The 21,715-nt window shown below is 34.5% G+C and overlaps 1 long non-coding RNA gene and 1 pseudogene across 1 annotated transcript; one reads left to right on the plus strand and one right to left on the minus strand.

Annotated features, from left to right (window-relative positions):
- Nucleotides 1-1,067: 1,067 nt before the first annotated feature.
- Nucleotides 1,068-12,362, minus strand: LOC118986886 (uncharacterized). The gene is made up of 3 exons (XR_005066476.1): nucleotides 12,353-12,362; nucleotides 12,029-12,034; nucleotides 1,068-1,177 (listed from the first exon to the last, which is right to left on the minus strand). It is a non-coding gene; the product is annotated as an uncharacterized LOC118986886 (long non-coding RNA).
- Nucleotides 12,363-16,959: 4,597 nt separating this feature from the next.
- On the plus strand, nucleotides 16,960-17,853 carry LOC118986887 (40S ribosomal protein S3a-like; annotated as a pseudogene).
- The last annotated feature ends 3,862 nt before the right edge of the window (nucleotides 17,854-21,715 follow it).

The following is a 21,715-nucleotide window of genomic DNA, read 5'->3' on the forward strand; positions in this document are numbered from 1 at the left end:
AGATATAGGAATCTACTTAAAACTCTAGTTTTCCTCTTTAAATATGCAAGCTTCTTAAAAATTTATTTTTATAAATCACTCCCTGTATTTTGTGATGTCTTCGCATGCATAAGGTTTGACTTAGAATTTGAAAAAGGGAGAACTAATTACTTTTTACTTCTTAGCCAGTTGAATGTTTGTCTCAGTCTTGCTCACAAATATTTTGTAATGTATAATTGACAATGGAAGGATTAATTATTAGAATAGGTTTTTTGACTCATGACAGCAAAGGGAATTTGCCTTGATGGTTCAACTGATTGGAACTGAGACCTTGGCAGGGGAATAGAGAGGCAGAAGTAAGATTAAGGTGGGGTCAGTTAAAGAAATAGTACAAATGCCATTTTGAAGACTTCAAATGTGGTAGTAGTGAGCAATATTGTGAGTTATTGATCAGGAGGTTGAGGTTAAAAAGTAAAATTAATATATCAGTAATACACAGCAACCATTAAAAGGAGGGAGATAATCATAGAAATAATTTTTAGGGCTAGGGAATCAGTGATACTGGCCTAAATTTTGCAATTAGAAGAATCATGGAGAAAGAATTGAGGCAAGGAGGAATGTAGGGAACTGGGAGATAGGGGGAAGGGAGATAGTTTTTCTCTTATTATTGGGCTGGCCATAAAGTCTCTTTAGTTCTTCCCATAAAATAAAAGATATATTTTTCATGGTCACCAATAACTTTATTGATTTGGATATTTTGAGTATGTTGGCTCTCTTCCCTGGTATAACTTTGGTTGTTCTCCATTATTGTCTTGATTCGATCGCTATCAACTTCAAATGGTCTATCAACTATGGAGCATCATCTAACAAGAATTCTCTACCATGAAACTTCACAAACCACTTTTGACACATTTGATCAGTCACAGCACCTTCTTTCCCACACTGCACAAATCTTTTTTTGCATTTCAGTTGTGTTTTTACCTTTCTTAAAATAATGAATTATAATGTGCTAAAAAATGTTGCTTATTCTCTTTCATCTTCAGTATTAACATGGCTATACAAAAATTAATTAATTTTAATTTTTTAAATGCATGCTGATAGGACAGCTGTCAGTGTACATTATCTAACAAAATGGTTTCTAATGAAGTTGAAGACAACCAAGCACACTAAAGTCATCTTATGGAAAAAACCCAAAGAACTTTTTGGCCAACCCAATAAAATATCTTTGACCTCTAAGATATCATGTTATCTTTAAAATGTTCATTAACATATGCATACTTGATCATCCAGAGTTGCCAAGCATATTAATAGCACAGAAATTATTGGTATTAGTTCTAATGGAAAACAACAACAAATCTCCTGGGTATAATTAATTTAACAGACTAGAAAGGACCTATTCTATGGTAAAATACATTTATTTGGTGCCTTAGTTTGAATTCCACAAGGTGTTGAAACATCAATTTCTTTCCCTAGGTCTTTTTGCTTCAAAGATCTTTACTATGATATCCTTCACTTATTTTCTGAATTTGATTGACCACTGCCCTTAAAATAGATTTCTAAATCAGAGCACTTTTGAAAAATATTTTATTCCTTTATTTTTAGAGAGAGGTGAAGGGAAGGAGAAAGAGAGGGAGAGAAGCATCAATGTGTGGTTGCCTCTCATGTGTCCCCTACTGGGGACCTGGCCTGTAACCCAGGCATGTGCCCTGACTGGGAATTGAACCAGCGACTCTTTGCTTCACAGGCCTGTGCTAAATCCACTGAGTTATACCAGCTAGGGCTAAATCAGAGCACTTTTATGTAAATTCTGCAACCACTGCATATGGCCAGTCAGTTCATCTTTGAGCTCAAACCCTCCCTAGTTATTGTAAAGGTAAAATAAACTACATTGTGTGAACATATATAGTAGGTGAAAATCAATTTTGTTGTTTTTATTTTTTAATATGGCAGCAGATGTGCAGAATTTTATTATTTTTTTAATCATGACTAAAGTAGTAATTTAATTTCTGTTATGGTAGCAGAGAATCATAATATTATTTTTAAAATAATCACTGGTAAGGCAAAAAATCACAAATTCCTCAGACAAGCTAAGATTTGGTAAGTTCTTTGTAATGATTTATGATACTTCTTTCTTAAACCTGGTGTCTAGGGTCACAAATAATGAGACATTAGGAAAATGATTTGAAACTTCTCTTTTGATGTGTCATCTCTGGATTGTATTTCAAAGTTTCTAAGGAAATTTCATTATGCTTGCCCCTTCTGCATCACTTTTATGAGTTGGCTCTTGTCCCCTGGGAATGAAGTTGGTGTTTAAATGACTTTGCAATGTACTTTGTTTTCTAGCTTTCAGTCGGTGCATTATGTATTCAAATGACAAATAGAAATCTATATGCATATAATTGAAAATTGTTTATTATGATGTCAGTGATAAGGTAGAAGTGTCGGGAACTTCTGGCATTTGGTTTTGTTTCCAGTTGTGTACAAAATTTATTATTGTAACTGAAAGTGTGAAGTTATCCAACAAAAGAAATGTCTACATCAAACATTTAGCATGTTTGGAATTTTATTTGAAGACTAAAGAGTAAGTAAAAACAAACTGCATGGGATTTTTACTGAAAATCTTCAAAAGGAAAAAGTACTTTTAATGTTGGGATAGAAGGATTTATTTATTAAGATGTGACAGAAGCAGACCATTTTTAAAATCGAACTGTAGTTTTTAATCTTGTTCAGTTCATGCATTCACAGCAGGTTATTTTCATTATTATTAATTACGCAGTCATATTCAAAGCCTGTGATTGGCATTTATATCAAGTCTTTGTGTGGCATTGATATATGTATGAGTTTATAAAGCTGTCTTGCTAATCAATAGCTTTTGACTGAACACAGTCTATTAAGTTGTATTACCGTCCAAGTTCCAGAGTTTTGGAATTAGTGGATCCTAATTATCAGAGAGATTATATACACACACACGTACATAATCTTTTCAGGTATTTAAATGCATCTATTTGTCCTGTAAGTACAAAAATAAATTATAACATTTAAAACACTTCTGAGATAAGAATGTGTAGGAATAATTAGTTGGCTCTGGAAATGGAAAGTGGGATAGAAGGACATTCTAACTGATGTACTGTAATGCAAACATAGACGGCATACTAATTAACATTTGATAAAATATGAAGTGTATGGTTAATCTAATCTACAAATGCTTGGCATGAATACAAAAGAGTAGATCATTGATTCATTTAGTTTGAAAAATATTCAGTCACATTTCAAAAGATTGATTTCATTCATGGATCGGTAACATGGTCGTTTTTATGTTGGATTTCCCTTGTGTGCATAAGTTTAATTATTTACTTACCTTATTTCATATGAAGCAAAATTCTGTTTGTATGTTAAAATTTTTGAAAGAGGACAAGTAAGTGCAGTGATTTAAAGTATGGCCTCTGAACTAATGCAGCCTCTTTGACATTGTGGCGCCACTACTTAATTTAGTATGCAAATATGGGATAATTATCTTCTCAATCCCTCAATTTATTATCTGTTTTTGTGAGAATTATAATATGTGAAAAAATTGTGAGATGACTTATATAAACTGCTTTGGAAAATGCCTGGTACCTTGTAAGCATTCGAGTTAGTCATAATAATTGCAGGGAATAAATTATCTTGCAGAGGATAGTAATTCTGGAGCAATAGATATTTAATAGATTTTCTCATTTTAACCCAGACAATATTTATGGGGTCTCCATTAAGTTCAAGGCTGTGTGCTCAATTAGGGACACAACAATGGTTAAGACAGAATTTCCACTCTCGATTTCATACAACTCTGTCTACACCTCTAGGCAGTGTCCATATATGTTGATGATCCGCAGAATTTCACGTGTGTGGTGGTTACATTTAATAAAAACAGTGCTATTTGCTCTTGAACTCTGAGGAGTTCAATTACTATTCAGATAGTGATGATTCTCTTATCTATTCAACAATTTTGAACACCGAGGAACAGTTTGGGAAAACTTCAGGCTAATAGGCACTCACGGGCTTTGACAAGTTGTGTGTGGAACTGCAGGCCCAGTAAGCATGAACTGGAACCAAGGGGATCAAGTCATTCCATTTTTCTTTTTACTATGCAATGGTGGATGCCCCTGTTCACATAAATTCCCCTTTTGGCCTGTTTTGTATGTCTCATACTCAAAGTTCACGTGTTGAGAGGAGTGGAGTCCCATAGCTGTGCTAGTGGTGAATGGGTGTTTGCGGGAGGAATGTGTGTGCATGGGTACACTCATGTGCAAGAATTTATTTGGGGAAGTGGCTGGGGAGTTGCTTGTTAATTTTTGTTGCTCTGAAGTTTAATTCTCCCTTAGAGTAGATTTCATGACACACTGGAGGGTATACAAGTTCATTCACTCAAAGTGTGCAGAATGGCTAATGTGTTAGGTGCTGGGAGAGGTACATAGATGTGGTTGATGGTCCATTTTCTCAGCCATCCAGAAACTTACTGTTTAGCAGAAGTAATAAATCAGGCATGCAAGTATGTAGGGGAAAGAAGAAAACATTGTAAAGAAATAGATTTAATAAGAATGTGGGAAATAAGCTCGTTTTGATGCTTAGAGAAAGATTCATGAAGATGTAGTATTTGTGCCAGAGATGGAAGTGTGTAGAGTAGGCTTTTGAAATTGGGAATGGGGTAGAAGAACATTGTTGGAAGAGAACAATGGCTGCGACGTTATTCAACTGGCTGGGAGTGATTCCTCCACCACCACGGTTATGAGACCTAGCAGGCATTAAGTAATTAATGCTTGGTATAACTGCAAAGACTGATCTACAGAAGTATGGCTTCTGACTGGAAGTCCACCATCACAGCCTACACACAGCTGTAGAATTTATAATGGTTGCACACACTAAAGTGGGAATGAGACATTCAGGTGTTATTCAGCATGTCACTTTTTCAAAGCTACTTAAAATTATTTAATAGATTTACTTGTTCCATTTAATTTTCCTAAAATTGTTAAGGACCCTGTTTCTAAGCACATAAGCTTCATTGTATCTACTCATCTCCTGAGATAGGAGAATGGGTGAGTTTGCTTTGTTTGACTTTCTCTCTCAGACCCGTTCTGCTGCCAGCCTCTTAAAGAAACTCACTGTCCCTGGCCTGATCTGGACACAGGTCCCTTTTCCCAACCCTCAGGAAACAGAGAGGTTTGGATGCCACGCAGATAGAAGGCGGCAAGATGTGACTGAGGTGTGAAACTGATCTCTGGCACTTACTTGCTGGATGGCAGTTCTCATGGTACTGTTGCTTAATTTCCTCACTTAGAAACGTTGGAATAGTAATTAATCTACCTGAACTGTTATAAGAATTTGAGGTAGTGTATGTAAAGCAGCTCTAACCGTAAGCATTGTTAACAGTAATGTGGTGAACATTCAGCACATATCTAAAGGGAAGTTGCTATTGTTACCATTACTACTGCTACCAGTTCAGTGACAAAATCAGTCTCTAAATAGGCTTTGGTAAGTGGATCTTTATTGAATGCCAGAGTGCTCAGGGTTAGGAATGAGCACCATTCAACAACATTATGACAGAGAGTCTTCAAAGTGGCCTTAGAAAAACAATACAAGAAGAACATCACATATCCTAGAATTGTACACTTGAAACTTAAATTATTAACAAATGTCACACCAATAAATTTAATATGAAGGAAAAAACCCAATGTACTTTATTTAGACTACTTTGTGTATCCATACTATATGAAACTTCTTAAGGGGTAACTGCTGAAAACAGTTAATCAGAAAAAGTTGTTTGCTCCACATGAAAGAAATAGCCTTGCACGACTTCATTTGCAGTGCCTATGTGAATGTATTTAAACTGTCAGCACAGTTGATAGTGGACAATGTAAGTGACTGGCCGGCTTGGGCCTGCAGGCCAATCTGGCTCACCGCCTGTTTTTGTAAATAAAGTTTTGTTGGAACACAGCCATGCTCATTGGTTAATATATTGTTTGTGGCTGCATTCAGGCTATAATACAGTTGACAGAGACCATAAGATGTGCAGAGCTGAAAATGCTTACTCTGCTTCTTTGCAGATGAAGTTTGCCAAGTACTAACAAACTTTGACAATTCATGTGTCATAGAAAATCAGTGTTTTGAAAATTAGTGTCTGGTGATAGATGTTGATTTGACTTTGAGTGGTGGGCACAAAAAGCAACATATAGATTATGTATCATAGAAATGTACTCTGGAAACCTATATAATCTTATTAACTAATGTCACCCCAATAAATTTAATAAAAATTAATAAATAAGTTTTAAAATAAAAAAAAGTTTAGTGTCTTATAGAATATCAACATTTATGACTAATGCTGATAATCATGGGCATGTCTAATTGCAATTTTATTTACATTTAATTCACTTGAGTAATTAGACTACAGAGTTGTTATCTACTTAGTGTCATTAGAATGAATATCATGGTAGATTTCAGAAATAGCAATTTTACTTTTATCACCTGCCCCACAGTTTCAATTAAGTTGTCTTGCCTTACTTTTTTAGGAAAATTTAAAAAGTATCAAATTGTAGTTGATAAGGACAATATACTTCAGTATAGTTGAGCATTTGAACTCGGGCAGGCTATGTGGTAAAAGAGAAATAAGTGAAATTGTCTTTTTTTATCATGAGAGAAAAGAAAGTATACCAGTTGCTACAATTAAAGAAAGCTTTTTTTTTTTTGGTGCTTTTAATGGCATTTATCATATGAGCTGCTGTGAGGCAGTATATTTTAAGTGTTCAGGAAAATATAATTAGTATTAGGAAGATCTGATAGTGCATTCCAGTTATACTCCTTACTCTCTGGCTGAGGGAACTCATTTATCCTCTCATAATTTCAGATATGTTTAGAATTGTTCTGAGGAAAGTACAAAAGATTGCATATAACATCCTTGCATATATAGAATGGTCATTTTTATATTGCAGAGGTGCTTAAATTGCCCCTCACAAACTCTTGAGAATAATACAGCCTATAAAATTTGGCCAGTATGTTTTTAGTGTGTTTAGTTATCTTTCCTCAAACTTTCCCTTACAAACAAAATTTCAAATCTGTCTGTCTTCCTTGTAATGTTTTTATCACCAGTAAACTTATTCAAATATTACTTGAGGATCAATGAAAAATACCACTGGCATTTGCCCTTACCATTTTAAACTTGAAAGGTTCAGAAGAAGAAACCCAAGTATTTAAGTGTACCCAATGTATGAAGTAATATAGCTGGCAAATAGATTGTTGAAAAATAATAATATTTAATCAAAATGACTAATTGGAGGTAATTGCTAGTAGAGTATTAGGACTATTTATTTTAGCATTTACAGGAAGGAAATAAATATTTTCATCCCTTTTGTTTATATATTAAAAGTGGAAATAAAGAGGCATTTCTAAGTCAATATATTTCTATTCCAAAACATAATCTCTGTTATATTGGTTTCTTAAGTTAAATCTACATGTTTTTTGATGGTATGAGGCCTAGACCACAAAGAACACAGACTGTGTCCTAATTCAAAATGCCTAAATGTATCCTAACATTTTTTAAAATCAAAGTCTAGAAAGGTATATAATGAAATAATGACAGGTAATATTTATTAAGCTTGTTCTTTATGCCAAGTATACTATTCTAAGTACTTTCATGTATTAACTGGTTGAATATTAAAAATACCATTAGTGTAGATAATATTTTATCTCCATTTTACAGATGACTGAAGTGAGGCAAAGATGAAATAATTTTCTCAAGGTCATAAGGTCAGTAAGCATTAGAGCCAGGAAGTAGGTGCAGACCAGGTAGTCCAATTTAAGGACATCTGTGTGTAAAAGTTATTATACTACTACAAGAAACACAGTATGCTCATGGGAATTATTGATTATGAATGCCAAATAAAGGAAGAAGTGAAAGTATGCTAAATGAAATAAAGAGAAATTTACAGGGAGCCAACAGTGAAGGGAAGGAAACTGGGACTCAAATCAATGGTTTGGAGCAGAAGGAAAAAATAAACGTTTAACCAGAACAGAATGAAGAAACAAAAATTCAAACAAAAAAAAATAGAGAGGCTAAGGAGCCTCTGGGACAACTTTAAACATTCCAACATTCTAAATATAGGGGTGCCAGAAGGAGAAGAGGAAAAGCAAGAAATCAAAAACTTATCTGAAAAAATAAGGAAAACTCCTCCAACCTGGCAAAGGATATTTACATGCAAGTCCTTGCATGCCTGTTACACTTAAAGATATGTGCACATGTAACCCTGAAATACCTAAACTTAGATTTTGTAAGTTTAGGTATTGTAACCCTTAAGATTTTGTAACCCTTAAATACCTAAACTTATTTACAGGCTCAGAGAGTCCCAAAGAAATTGGACCCAAGGAAGCACGCACCAAGGCACATCATAATTACCCAAGATTAGAGATAAGGAGAGAATCCTAAAAGCAGTAAAAGAAAAGGAAAGAGTTACCTACGTAGAAAAATCCCATAAGATTATCAACTGATTTCTCGAAAGAAACCTTGCAGGCAAGAAGGAGCGGGAAGGGAGTATTCGAAGTCATGAAAGGCAAAGACCTACATCTAAGATGACTCTGTCCAGCAAAGCTATCATTTAGAATGGAAGGGGAGATAAAGTGCTCCCAGATAAGGTCAAGTTAAAGGAGTGCATCATCACCAAGACTTTATTTTATGAAATCTTAAAGGGACTTACCTAAGAAAAAGAAGATAAAAAATATGAACAGTGAAATGACAACAAACTCACAACTATCAACAGCTGAACCTAAAAAATAAAAACAAGCTAAGCAAACACCTAGAACAGGAACAGAATCACAGCAATGGAGAACACATGGAGGGTTATTGGCGGGGGTGGGAGGTGGGGGGGTGGGGGAGGAGGACCATGAGGGAAAAGATACAGGGAATAAGAAGCATAAATGGTAGGTACAAAATAGAAAAGGGGAGGTTAAGAATAATATAGGACCTGGAAAAGCCAAAGAATTCATACGTATGATTCATGGACATGAACTAGGGAAGGAGGGAATGATGGAGGGAAGGGGATGCAGGGCATAGGGGGATAAAGGGAAGAAAAAATTGAGACATCTGTAATAGCATAATCAATAAAATATTTTAAAATATTTTACAAAATAAAACAAACAAACAAACAAAAAGAAAGAATCACCCTTGCTGGTGTGGCTCAGCGGTTTGAGTGCTGGCCTGCAAACCAGTCGGGGCACATGCCTGGTTCACAGGTTCTATTCCCAGTTATGGCACATACCGGAAGCAACTGACTGATGTCTGTATCTCACGTAGACATTTCTCTTTCTCTCTTTGTCCCTCCCTTCTCGTCTCTCTAAAAATAAACAAAATATTCAAAAAATAAAAATCTTAAAAAATGAAATAATATATTTAAGAATTATTTAAAGCTGAAATACATTTTTAAAGGTCTATTGCTAATTTAAATCTGGCATTTAATAAGTTGGTGATTATGGTATCTCCCCTGCCAGGTAGGTAGGGGAGATACCATAACCGAACAACAATAAAATAATTAAAAAGATAAGTTGGTGAATACCCTGGGTTTTGATGTGTCTTCAAAAGCAAAATCCAAACAGATCTGGAATTTAAACTACCTGACAGGCAGTTGCAAAATCTAAGTTTAGGTATTTCAGGGTTACATGTGCACATATCTTTAAGTGTAACAGGCATCAAGACAGCATGAAATTTTATTTCTCAACCTTTGTAACCTATTTAAAACTCTGAGAAATGCTCACTCTTGTTAGGCTGGCCTTCTTCCCCTAACAACTAAGAAAATAATTGGAGATACAGAATACAGATTTTCTCATCTAACCCAATTTTTAAAGGAAGTTATTATTTTTGTATATTTTTCCATTGGGATAAAATACTGGTTGCTTATTAAGAAATACCAGCCATTAATACAAGGAGATGAATATTGACATACTCAACTTGAAGAAAACACAACTGTTTTGACCATGAACATGTTTAAACAAAAAAGGAAAACTCTAATCCTGAAAACGTTGTAGGGGTTCACATTGTTAGGATAAAGTACATCTGGTATCATTTCTATTAAGACAAAGACAAATGTTCAATATATTGACATCTTTCTCCACTTTAGTTTTTGGCTTTAACTTAGGTATTTACAGGAATATATGTATAGATGTGTTTGTAGCAAGATAAAACAAAGGGGATAATAGAGTTTGATAATACTTTTTCTATGTTTATAAATAGTTTCATACAATAATGAAAGGTTAATACTATGGTTTGATTTGTTGAAATCTTGGTACATTTAATGGGATTTAATTTTACTTATAAAAATTTAAACTACTATTTTAATAATTCACAAAAAACTATAATGTTTACACATTAAATTGTCCTACAAAGTTCATTTGTATTCAGTGTGGACTGTTGAATATGGAATATAACAGCCGGTTATGTGAAATTGATGATGTTTATGTATTATGAATAATAGAAGGAAAATCCAAATCTATTCAATTAAACTTTAATGTGCAAAATTTTAGCCACATTGAAGGGAAATCTTATAATAATTCATATTACAACTATTTGGGTTGATCAGATACCCAGTCATGTTTTAATAGATTTTCCTGGGAAATAAATGTAATGTACATTTTCTTATGTGTATGACATGCAATACAGTAACATTGCAATGACCAAAGCAAAGTTTGGTCTATTTGGAATAAGATCACTTCTTTAGAGTAAAAGATGCTTCTGAACTTAGAAAGACCAAAGAAAATGTGCTTTTATTTCTGAGTTGTACTGCTTTCTTGACTATTTATTCATACTTCTGCCTTGCTCCTGAGAGGATTTTAGGTCCCTTGCAAAAGTCCACACCATACAAATTAAAAATAAGCAAATGAGTGTTTGGGGACTGGTTTGGGGAAGAAGAGCTGATGCAGATGTGAAGCTCCTGAGTTTTTTAATGCTCATTATGAAAACATTATACCAATGTGATTCCATTCTCATGAATTAGAACCAGTTTTTTTGCTATAACAGGGCCCACCACAAATAATGCCCCTTTTTGTTATAAAATCTTTTATTACAAAATCACAAGCATGTCATTCTGTAACATAATAATATCACACTCAAGCACATCATATGACATTTTAGGTGAAATGTTCAAATTAAAGCTATAAATGATTACACCCATATTATTACCCTACCAACCACATTCAAGTAGGCATTTCTTCTGCCAGATCCTGCATACTAATGGAGTTCAAATCTTCCATTCTAGAAAAAGATATATTATTTTTAATGCTAGACCATTTAAAGGCACTTGTTTTGAATAGTGAATCCTCAGAGAATATATGCCTTTTGTTTTTTTCTTTTTCTTTAATTCTTGTTCAAGTACAGTTTTCTGTCTTATATTCCCAGTCCTGCCCCCCCAGTGCTCCCCACCTTCCTCCCATTTCTGCCCCCCACCTTAGATATTGTCCATGTGTCCTTTATACTTGTTCATGTGAGTCCATCCCCTTTTCCCCTATGATTCTCTCCCCTCTCCCCTCTGGTCCTGTCAGCCTGTTCTGTATTTCAGTGTCTGGTCATATTTTGCTTGCTTGTTTGTTTTGCTGTTTAGATTCCTATTAACGGTGATATGATATGGTATTTGTCTTTCACTGCCTGGCTTATTTTGCTCAGCATAATGCTTTCCAGTTCCATCCATGATGTTGCAAAGGGTAGGAGCTCCTTCTTCCTTTCTGCAGCATAGAATTCCATTGTGTATATGTACCATAGTTTTTTGATCCAGTCATTGACCGATGGGCATCTAGGTTGCTTCCAGCTCTTGGCTATTGTGAATTGTGCTGCTATGAACTATATGCCTTTTGAAGTCATCCAATAAAAGTGCCTGTTAACTTAGTTTCCATACATGTATGAATTAAAGAAACCAACATTCAAAATAATTGACATTAGATTATCTCAGGAGCTGAAAGAACGTCATGAATCATAAAGGAGACATTGAGTTCTGTGAAGTGAAATGTTGTAATAACAGGGAGAGATACCTGTATAATTTCTAACTTTTTCCTACCACCGAGATTTTGTGGTATGGTGTGTGACTGAGTTGCTCCCACTTAATTTTTCTCTAGTATTATGCCTTCCTCAAAAAGTAGGTCTTCTAAATTACGTGAGGTTTCTGTGACTATATAACAGATTTTACATATTCACATATTTATAGAGTGCTTAAAGTAGATTCTTATTTGCATATAATGTAAAAATTTTTCAAAATCTTTCTTGTATTCTTTCATTATTATTTAGGCCCCGTATACCTGCCTCCTCCCTACAGTCACCACGCCATTGTCTGTGAGTCCTCCTTCCCTTTTGCTCAGTCCATTCTCCACCCACTAACCTCCCCCTCCACGCTATCTGTCATCTGCTCTGCATCCATGGGTCTGTCCCCATTTTCCTTTATAGTTCAGTTTGTTCAATAGATTCCACATGAGTGAAATCATGATATTTGTCTTTCTTTGACTGGCTTATTTCACTGAGCATAATGTTCTCCAAGTCAGTCCATACTATGGCAAAGGATAAAACTTTCTTCTTTTACTTCCTCTTTTTTATGGCTGAATACTATTCCATTGTGGAAATGTTCCATAGTCGTTTTATCCACTCACCTATTGATCAATACGTGGGCTGCTTTCATATCATGGTGATTGTAAATAATGCTGCAGTGAATATACAAGGATGCTAATGTTCTTTCAAGTTAGTGTTTTGGGTTTCTTCAAATATATTCCCAGAAGTGGGATTGCTGGGTCAAAAGGCAGATCCATTTTTAATTTTTTGAGGTGTCTCCGAACTGCTTTCCACAGTGGCTGCACCAGTCTGCATTCCCACCAGCAGTGCAAAGGGTTCCCCTTTCTCCACATGCTCATCGGCACTTGTTGTTCAATGATTTATTGATGGTAGCAATTCTGACAGGTGTGAGATGGTTTTAATTTGCATTTATCTGATGATTAGTGGCATTGAGCATCCATTCATATGTCTGTTGGCCATCTATATGTCTTCTTTGGAGTAGTGTCCATTCAGGGTCTTTGCCCATTTTTTAAATTGGGTTGTTTGTTTTGGGGGGCATCAAGTTTTGTAAGTTGTTTATAAATGTTGGATATTAGGTAACCCCTTATCACATGTATTGGCAAATATGTTCTCCCACTCAGTGGGTTGTCTTTTTATTTTGTTGATGATTTTCTTTGCTGTGCAAAAACTTTTTTAGTTTGATGTAGTCCCATTTGTTTATTTTTTCTTTTGTTTCCCTTGCCTCGGGAGATACATCTGATAAAATGTTGCAATGAGCAATGTGCGATATTTTGCTGTTTTTTTCTCCTACAATTTTTGTGGCTTTGTGTCATAATTAAACTTTTATTTTTTACAGATAAGGTATCTATTTCTATCTGAAAACTCAGTGTCTGGTTATTAAGTATAAATAATATTTGCCCTGAATCTGAATCAGTAAGTGGTTCTATTTTCACCTACCTTCCAGCAGAAATATTTAACTTTTTTGCTGTTTCAGAATGAAGAATGTGCTGAGTCTACAGCAATGTCTTAGCTGTTTACTGATAGTTTAACATGCCGTGCTTCTGTCACTGAAATGTGGACAATCTCTTTGTCACATTCGCACATTATTAAGAGAAGACATCCTTGAAGAAAATGGGAAACTTTACTAAGAAAGGAAGTGTGTCTAAGAGGCCTAAAAATGCTTATGCAGGACAAGTTAAGTCGAAAGCAATACCATTAAGACATAAGCATGTCAATTCACATGTCCTCGTATACTCTACATTCATGTATTTTTTTGGTTTATTTAAAGTAGAATGTATGGTCACTGAAATGAAACTGCATTCAGTCCTTTTTACCTACAAAAATACTAATGAATGCATTAACATTTAAAACATGTTAGCTTGTTATTGATGTTAAATATAATTAATTTTAAAATATTCTGTGTAATGCAGAGACCTTGGTGGATTGTTATGTGGGTGTTAAGAAGTCTTTTGTGATATTTGGAAAAAACTGATGGGGCTTTTGGATGATCTGTGCAGGCATTACTTGTTTTCATCATTTAAAACAATGAAATACAGACTCTCAATATCCAAACATTTTTTATCCAACATATTTCCAGAATGGATTACATTGAGATAATTAAAGATATCTTTAATTGAAGTGATAATCTTGTATATGACCACAAAGAGGTTTTAACAATGAAATCTGGGTAATAATCCCTAATTTTCAAATTTGTGGGCAGTTTTTTCCTTGCAAAAGTGTGACTTTTCTTCTTTCATTTGTGATAGTTTGGAGTGTTGCCAACTTGTTTTATATTCAGTTTGGATTTTTATTGAAGCACTTCACACATCTTGGACATTTATCTAATGAGCTATCTCTTCAAAATAATAGATTGAATAATTTAAAATTGCCAACATTCAATTGATTTTTATCTATCAGCATCAAAATTTTATATAATTTAACCTAGTATTAAACTGGTTATTGGTATTTTCTACCTGACATTTCATTGTTAGTATTCTTTAACAATAACTGAGATTAAGTGCCTTTTAAAATTTTAGTCTATTCTTGTTTTTAAGATATTGATTTTTTAATACTTTTATTATATATTTATGTTTGTAAATATATAAACATCATTTGTTCATATTTTACCTAGTTCTCTATCTTTTGCTGATTTCAATGCTCATTACTATTGTTTTTCCACACAGCCATCTGTAAGTCACTAATTCTTTTTTGTTAGTGTATCACTGATTTTGAGTTTGTTGCTGATTGGTTTTTATAGAATGTTATTTTTAATGAAAGCTTTTGTGAGGCATTAGCTCATTTTACTCAATTGTGGTTTTTTTGTATAATTCAGGCTTGTCTTTTATGCATTTTTTTGTTTTTCTCATTAATTTTTATGAATTGTTTATATATCAGGGACATTAATGTTTCACATTCTGGAAATAGTAAGATGTTTGATTTTAAGCATATTGAAAATACCATAGAATGAGCCTTTTGTTGATACAATTTTTTGCTTCTTTGTATGTTTTATTTTCTCTAAACTGAGAATATCTATCTGTTCAGATATCCAGCAAAGATTCTTTTTTAAAAATTTTATGTTATTTGAGAATCATTCAATACTTGTTGTCTGCAGAAACAATTGCGTGGGTTGTTGGAACCTTGCCTGTAAATACATTTTTAAAAAATATTACAGGTAAGTTTTTGGCCCTGGCTGGTGTAGCTCAGTGGATTGAGCGTGAGCCTGTGAACCAAAGAGTCACTGGTTTGATTCCCAGTCAGGGCACATGCCTGGGTTGCGGGCCAGGTCCCCAGTGTGGAGTATGTGAGAGGCAGCCATATGTTGATGTTTCTCTCCTTCTCCTTCCCCCTCCCTTTCCCTCGCTCTAAAAATAAATAAATAAATCTTTAAAAAGTAAATGAATAGAATTTTTTTAAAAAACCCAAAACAAAGTTTTGTTCTTTTTCATTGCTCCTTACTTTTTGAATCGCTGGTTGGATTTCATGTCTTTTGTGGGAAATGTGGAACAGTTGGAGTCCATTAAGAATATAAGACAAGTATTTCTTGTACGTGCTCATTTGGCACTGTTGTTACTCTCATAGGGAGCACCTCAGCAGTGCGAGTGCATCTCAGTATAAGTAATTGAAAATCAAATGTAGAGATAGCTGTAAACGAAATTTGGGGAGCTTTTTTCTATGGCTGATTTTGTTAGCCAAATGACTTTCCATTACCCCCACTTATTTGTAATTTCTTTGGCTCAGAATTTAAATACTCTAAAGCTTAAGTCTAATATCTATCTGTCTATCTATCTATCTATCTATCTACCTATCTATCTATTCATTGAAATAATTTTTCAGGGCCTCTTGGCTCTACAAGTATTTACCACCTTTGGTTTCTTTTTATATTTTTCTTTAATTTTTTTTATTGTTGTTCAAGTATAGTTGTCTCCATTTTCCCCCCACCACTTCCCCCAACCCCATCCACCACCTTTCACCCCTGGCCTCACCCCCCTTGCTTTTGTCCATGTGTCCTTTCTATATGTTCCTGAAAACCCTTCTCCTTTCCCCCCATTATTTCCTCCCCTCTCCTCTCTGGTTACTGTCAGTTTGTGCTTAATTTCAATGTCTCTGGTCATATTTTGCTTGCTCTTTTGGTTTCTATACAATTGACCAGTTCACTGTTCCAATATTCTTAGTGTCTGCCGTACTGTTTCAGTAGCTTTTGTTTCCAGTGGTAATTAGCTCTCTCCAATCTAAATCCTACTTACATTTTCATATTTTACTCAAATGCTTCATTTTGAAATGAACATGACATGATTTGGTAGGGTACCTTGTTTGTAACTTAAATCCTTGGAGACCATTTTAAAATCCACTCAAAGTTATCAAGCCTTTTATTCTCTTAATACATTTTAGAATAGCTTCATAGACAAGGCTGTGAGGAGCAAAATAAAAATCTATATGTATTTAATTAGTGTAGAAGTCATTTTTCTTGGTGTAAAAATTACTTTTCTCCTTCTAAAGGGTATCATCTTTGCAATTATTTCTTCATGCATGGGTCTGAGTACAGTGAATGCAGGTATATACTACAGATGTAGCAAATACTGAAAGTATATCCATCTGCCTAGATCAGGGTTATAGAACCTCAGCGCTACTTATATTTTAAATCTGATCATTCTTTGTTATAGAGAGCTGTCTTGTGCATTGCAGGGTTTTCAGTGGCATCCCTAGCATCTATTATCTACATGACTATAGCACCCTACTTCCCACTTGTGACAATCAAACTGTTTCCATATATTGCCAAATATTCCCTGGGGAGTAAAATTGCCACCCTGGGAGAACAACTGATTGCCATAGATACATTTTTAGGTTTTCTGAGAAAGTACTATAAGCATTTATTTCCACATACTACAGTGTATAATGTGCACTTTTTTGCCCAAATTTTTGAGGGAAAAATACCAGTGTGCACTATACATGGTTAGCACTAATTCCATACCTATTGAATTGTTTTATTTATGTTTATGTGTGAAAAGTGTAACTCTAGCTTTTGGCTCTCTGAGCAGCACCATGGTGGTGGGCAAGAGCAAGCGTCTTACAAAACGCTGCAAAAAGGGAGCAAAGAAGAAAGTGTTTGATCCATTTTCTAAGATTGGTATGATGTGAAAACAGCAGTTATGTTTAATATATGAAACGTTGGGAAAACAGTTACCACAAGAACTCAAGCAACCAAAATTGAATCTGATGGTCTGAAGGGCTGTGCATTTGAAGTGAGCCTAGGTGATCTGCAGAGTGATGAAGTTGCATTTAGAAAATGCAAGCTAATGACTGAGGATGTTCAGGGCAAAAGTTGCCTGACTAATTCCCGTGGCATGGATCTTACCCATGACAAAATGTGCTCCATGGCCAAAAAATGGCAGACCAGGCCTGGAGCTCAGGTTGATGCCAAGAGTACTGATGGGTATTTGCTTCATCTATTTATTTTATGTTGGTTTTACAAAAAAACGCAACAATCAGATTCAGAAGACCTCTTACACTCAGCATCAACAGGCCTGCCAAACTGGACGCAGATGATGGAAATCATGACCCGAGAGGTGCAGACGAATGACTTGAAAGAAGCAGTCAATAAATTGATTCCAGATAGCATTGGAAAAGACATGGAGAAGGCTTGCCAATCTATTTATCCACTTCATGATGTCTCTGTTAGAGAACTCAAAATGCTGAAGAAGTCCAAGTTTAAATTGGGAAAACTCATGGAGCTTCATGGTGAAGGTAGCAGTTCTGGAAAAGCTACTGGGGAAGAGACAGGTGTTAAAGTTGAATGAGCTGATGGATATGAGCCCCCGGTCCAAGAATCTGTGTAAAATGCAGACATTTCATGGTGACAAATAAACAGGCTTAATGGTGATAAAAAGAAGTGTAACTCTAGAAAGCAATAACAATATCTGTATGCAAAATAATACCCTATAGCATGATAGTCAGTTTTGTCGCTAAATAAAAAGAAATAAAACATTGAATTAACAATTAAAATGAAAGATTTTATTTCCTGAAAGATTGGGCCAAAAATGTGGGTGCACATTATACACAGCAAAATATCATAGACAATCGCTTCACACAAAGCATAGAGTTTTTTTATCCCATGTTGCCAATGTAACCTGTTACTTTTACTTTAAGAAAGTATAAACTGTCCAAATCGCCATATTAACATTCTTTTAGCCCTCAAGACTTAGCTTGAGAGCAAAGGAAGGCAGCTTTGGAATGGCATAATAAAATATAGTTTTTCTTTTTTGAATTATAGGAGCATCAAATATTTTGCTATGATGCTTATGTTCTTTGGGAAAAATTTTAGTTTTGATGTCAGTAAGCCAGTTTTATATTGGAAAACATATGTATTGAAATGAAATAAGATTATCTCACAAGGTTTTGATTTTTACTATATTATACATCATAAATATAGTTCTTGATTATTATGAAGTTTTGTTGGCTTTAAAAACAAAAATTCCAGTTTTTGTTATCTTTAGCTTCTTTTCCTGGCAGTCCCACTATATTTTATATAATTATCCTTTCATTGCAATTCTCCATTTCCAAGTTTTATTTAGTTGAATTTGGCATCGAAGACCCAGATTTTGTAAAAGAGACTTTTTGTCATTTTTTTCTTCCAGTGACTACATTTGATTTTAATTTCATTTGTATTGTTTCTTTGGTTTATTAGCTGCCACTAACTTTTTATATAGCATTTTTGATCCATAATTATCCTTAATTTTGATAACTACCTCAGTTATTTGACATAGTCTTTCAAATACTTTTTTCATGAAAAACATATGCTTAGTATATTTTCTAAGATGCAGTAAATTAAAACATACATTCCTGTTTTGCAATTTCTTGGCTAGAAATTTAATTACTGAATCATATGAATTCTCTGGAAAAAAGCTGCATGAAGATAACTTTGGATTTTCTATTACATGTGATATGCCTTCCCTGCTCACAAGGCCAGAAGTCTTTTTTCTGTTTTTGTTGTTGTTGTTCATTTTTTTGTCCTTTAAATATCTGGCCAGAATATGTCCATGTGTGGTTGCCTCTCATAAATGTTGCATAAAAAAAGGTGATCGTTGAATATTTCACATTATACCATCCTTCTCATCACGCCTCCAATATATGTGTATTTATTTTTGAATTACATGCACATTTTTCTTATAATATGTATCAAGAAATCATATCATTAATGATTAAAATGAATGAAAGTAGAACTTCCAATATATTCTTCCTATGATACAAGAGAATGAACAGTAATACTTCCATTTGGAAACCACTGTTCTGGATAACATACACACCTGAGATACACATGTTTGGTTCATTTTATTTTCCCGGAGAGTTTTTAGTGGTGTATTGTTCTCTCATCCCCAAAACTCTATGCTTTTTAAGTTAGTTCATTTTCCTGGGCAACCAGTTCTATTATCTTCTCCTATTTCTGAGTCCTTCCTTTTAAAAAATTCAACTGTAGTAAAATGTACATGACATAAAGTTTACTATGTTAGCTCTTTTTAAAAAAGATTTTATGTATTTGATTTTTAGAGACAGGGGGAGGGGAGAGGGAGAAAAACATCAATGTGTGGTTGCCTCTCACACGCCCCCTACTGGGGACCTGGCCCACAACCCAGGCATGTGCCCTGACTGGGAATCGAATTGGCAGACCTTTAGTTCTCAGGCCAGAGCTCAATCCACTGAGACACACCAGTCAGGGCTTAACCCTTTTTTAAGTGTATACTTCCATGTTGTATGGTATATTCACATTGTTGTATGTCTAATTTCATGACAGGTTATTTTCCTGTGTGCTTTAGAAACTTAATCAAAACATTCCTACATAGCTACGCTTTCTTTAATTTTACATTTCAAAATTACAGAAACAATGCAGTAATATATGTCACTTATAAAGAAAAATTACAAAATAGAGAAATATAGGAGTATAAAACATTTGTCATACCTTGTCCACCGTACCCCACCTTCTGGCCCCATCTTATTTCTTTCACAATTTATGACATCCTTGTATGTAGAGTTTTGGACAATTTTCTCTGTGTATTGTGCATATATATGCACACACATATTTTGTATAATTAAACTCTACATATTTTTATGTCTTTTTTTGTAACCCAATAATACATCTAGAAAAAATTTTTATGCCTGTTTATATTTAAACATAATATCACTTGAAGGAAACTTTGACAGTAATTTTAGTAATACCTTTCATTTTATAAATAAATGCTACTGGTTAAAAAATGTGTCATAATAGAATGGTGTTACAGAAAGCCGTCCTGAATTTCTGCCCTGCATTACTGCCCAGGAGTAAGCAGTTGAGACTTGCCTGTCTGTTCTTCCATAAATTAACTTGAACTATGCAGACCTAAGTTGTTATTTATTTGCACGACATTCTGTCCTGCAACTCACTTCTTTTTCATTTAATAAAGATTTATCGGTGCATAGAAAGATTTCTTTATTTTCTTTATGTGCTACATAGTAACCCATACAATAGATGTGTTTTCCATTTAATGGCCATGTTAGCCATTCATTTCCTCATGAATGGTTGTTTTGTATATAAATCTTGGTATTACGAAGGATGCTCTGGTGCCCACACACTTACACATATTTTTGCTTATTCATGGGAATTTAACTGTGGGATAAATTTGTAACACTCAATTGCCTTGGACAAAGGCTATGTGCATTGTGTGTTTCTCGAAATTGCCAAATTACTTTACAAAGAGAAAATACTAATTTACGTGGTATAAATTTGCTTGTTTATTCTGGCAGTGTGAATTTTATTTTATTTTTTATTTTAGCATGTCAAAACGGTCCCTCTTGTGGACTTGAGGTCATCTTTCACATTCGATTAAGTTAGCCAAAGAGTTTTGAAATACTTTCCATAGCTGTGCTTTTTCTTAAGGTTTGGGAAGAGGGCCCCATTCTATTGTTTTGTAGTAGTTTTGTTTATAATGTGTTTCCTTTCTGTTCCTAGAATGTACACCTTGGCTTGGTGCTCATCAGAAGACAGCTTGTTTGTCTTGTTCCTGGCAGTGCGCACTGCCCACTTGTGTAGAATTGTAAGGGAATGTTCAGAAAACAGTCAAGTCATTAAAACTCGACCTCACGTTTTTACAGAAGCTCAGAATTCAAAGTCCATTAAGAAACAGGCAAAGAAGTGGTAAACAGCAATTTGTTCCATTTGTACACAGAAAACTTTTCATTTCTGATCATTTGAGTTGAGAAAGAACTTGAAAATTATTCTTTAAATAGCTCATTTAGTCGAATTTAACTTCACTTAGTGAGGTCGCTATTAATATAGATACCAGTACACTTTTTTCCTGTGGTATTTAATACCCTGAAATCTGCACCTGCATTTCAAGATTCCAAATTACAGGCAGGTTCCAGTTGGATCATTTATTTAAGAATGTGTTGAGCTTGTGGAATGAAAGTGTGATGTTTTCTCTCTCAGAAGCCGGGCAGCAACTCTGAAGGTCTGAGTAAAAACCCTGTGCCATAAAGCAATTTACTTAATTGAACAAATCTCCCCCCTCCCTCAATTTCAGTTCTGCTTTTTACCTAGCAGGGAAGATAATCCTTAGGAATTAATTTATAGTCTCTAAGGAGAGCTTCAAAACCTCACAAGTCATTGAACTGGCATAACACCAGAGAGGCTTGCACTTGATTTCATTTTAAATCTTCTGGTTCTTTGCC

This window comes from Sturnira hondurensis, unplaced genomic scaffold (genome assembly GCF_014824575.4).
Source record: "Sturnira hondurensis isolate 20B ecotype Veracruz unplaced genomic scaffold, ASM1482457v3 Scaffold0004622, whole genome shotgun sequence".
Classification (NCBI taxonomy): Eukaryota; Metazoa; Chordata; class Mammalia; order Chiroptera; family Phyllostomidae; genus Sturnira; species Sturnira hondurensis.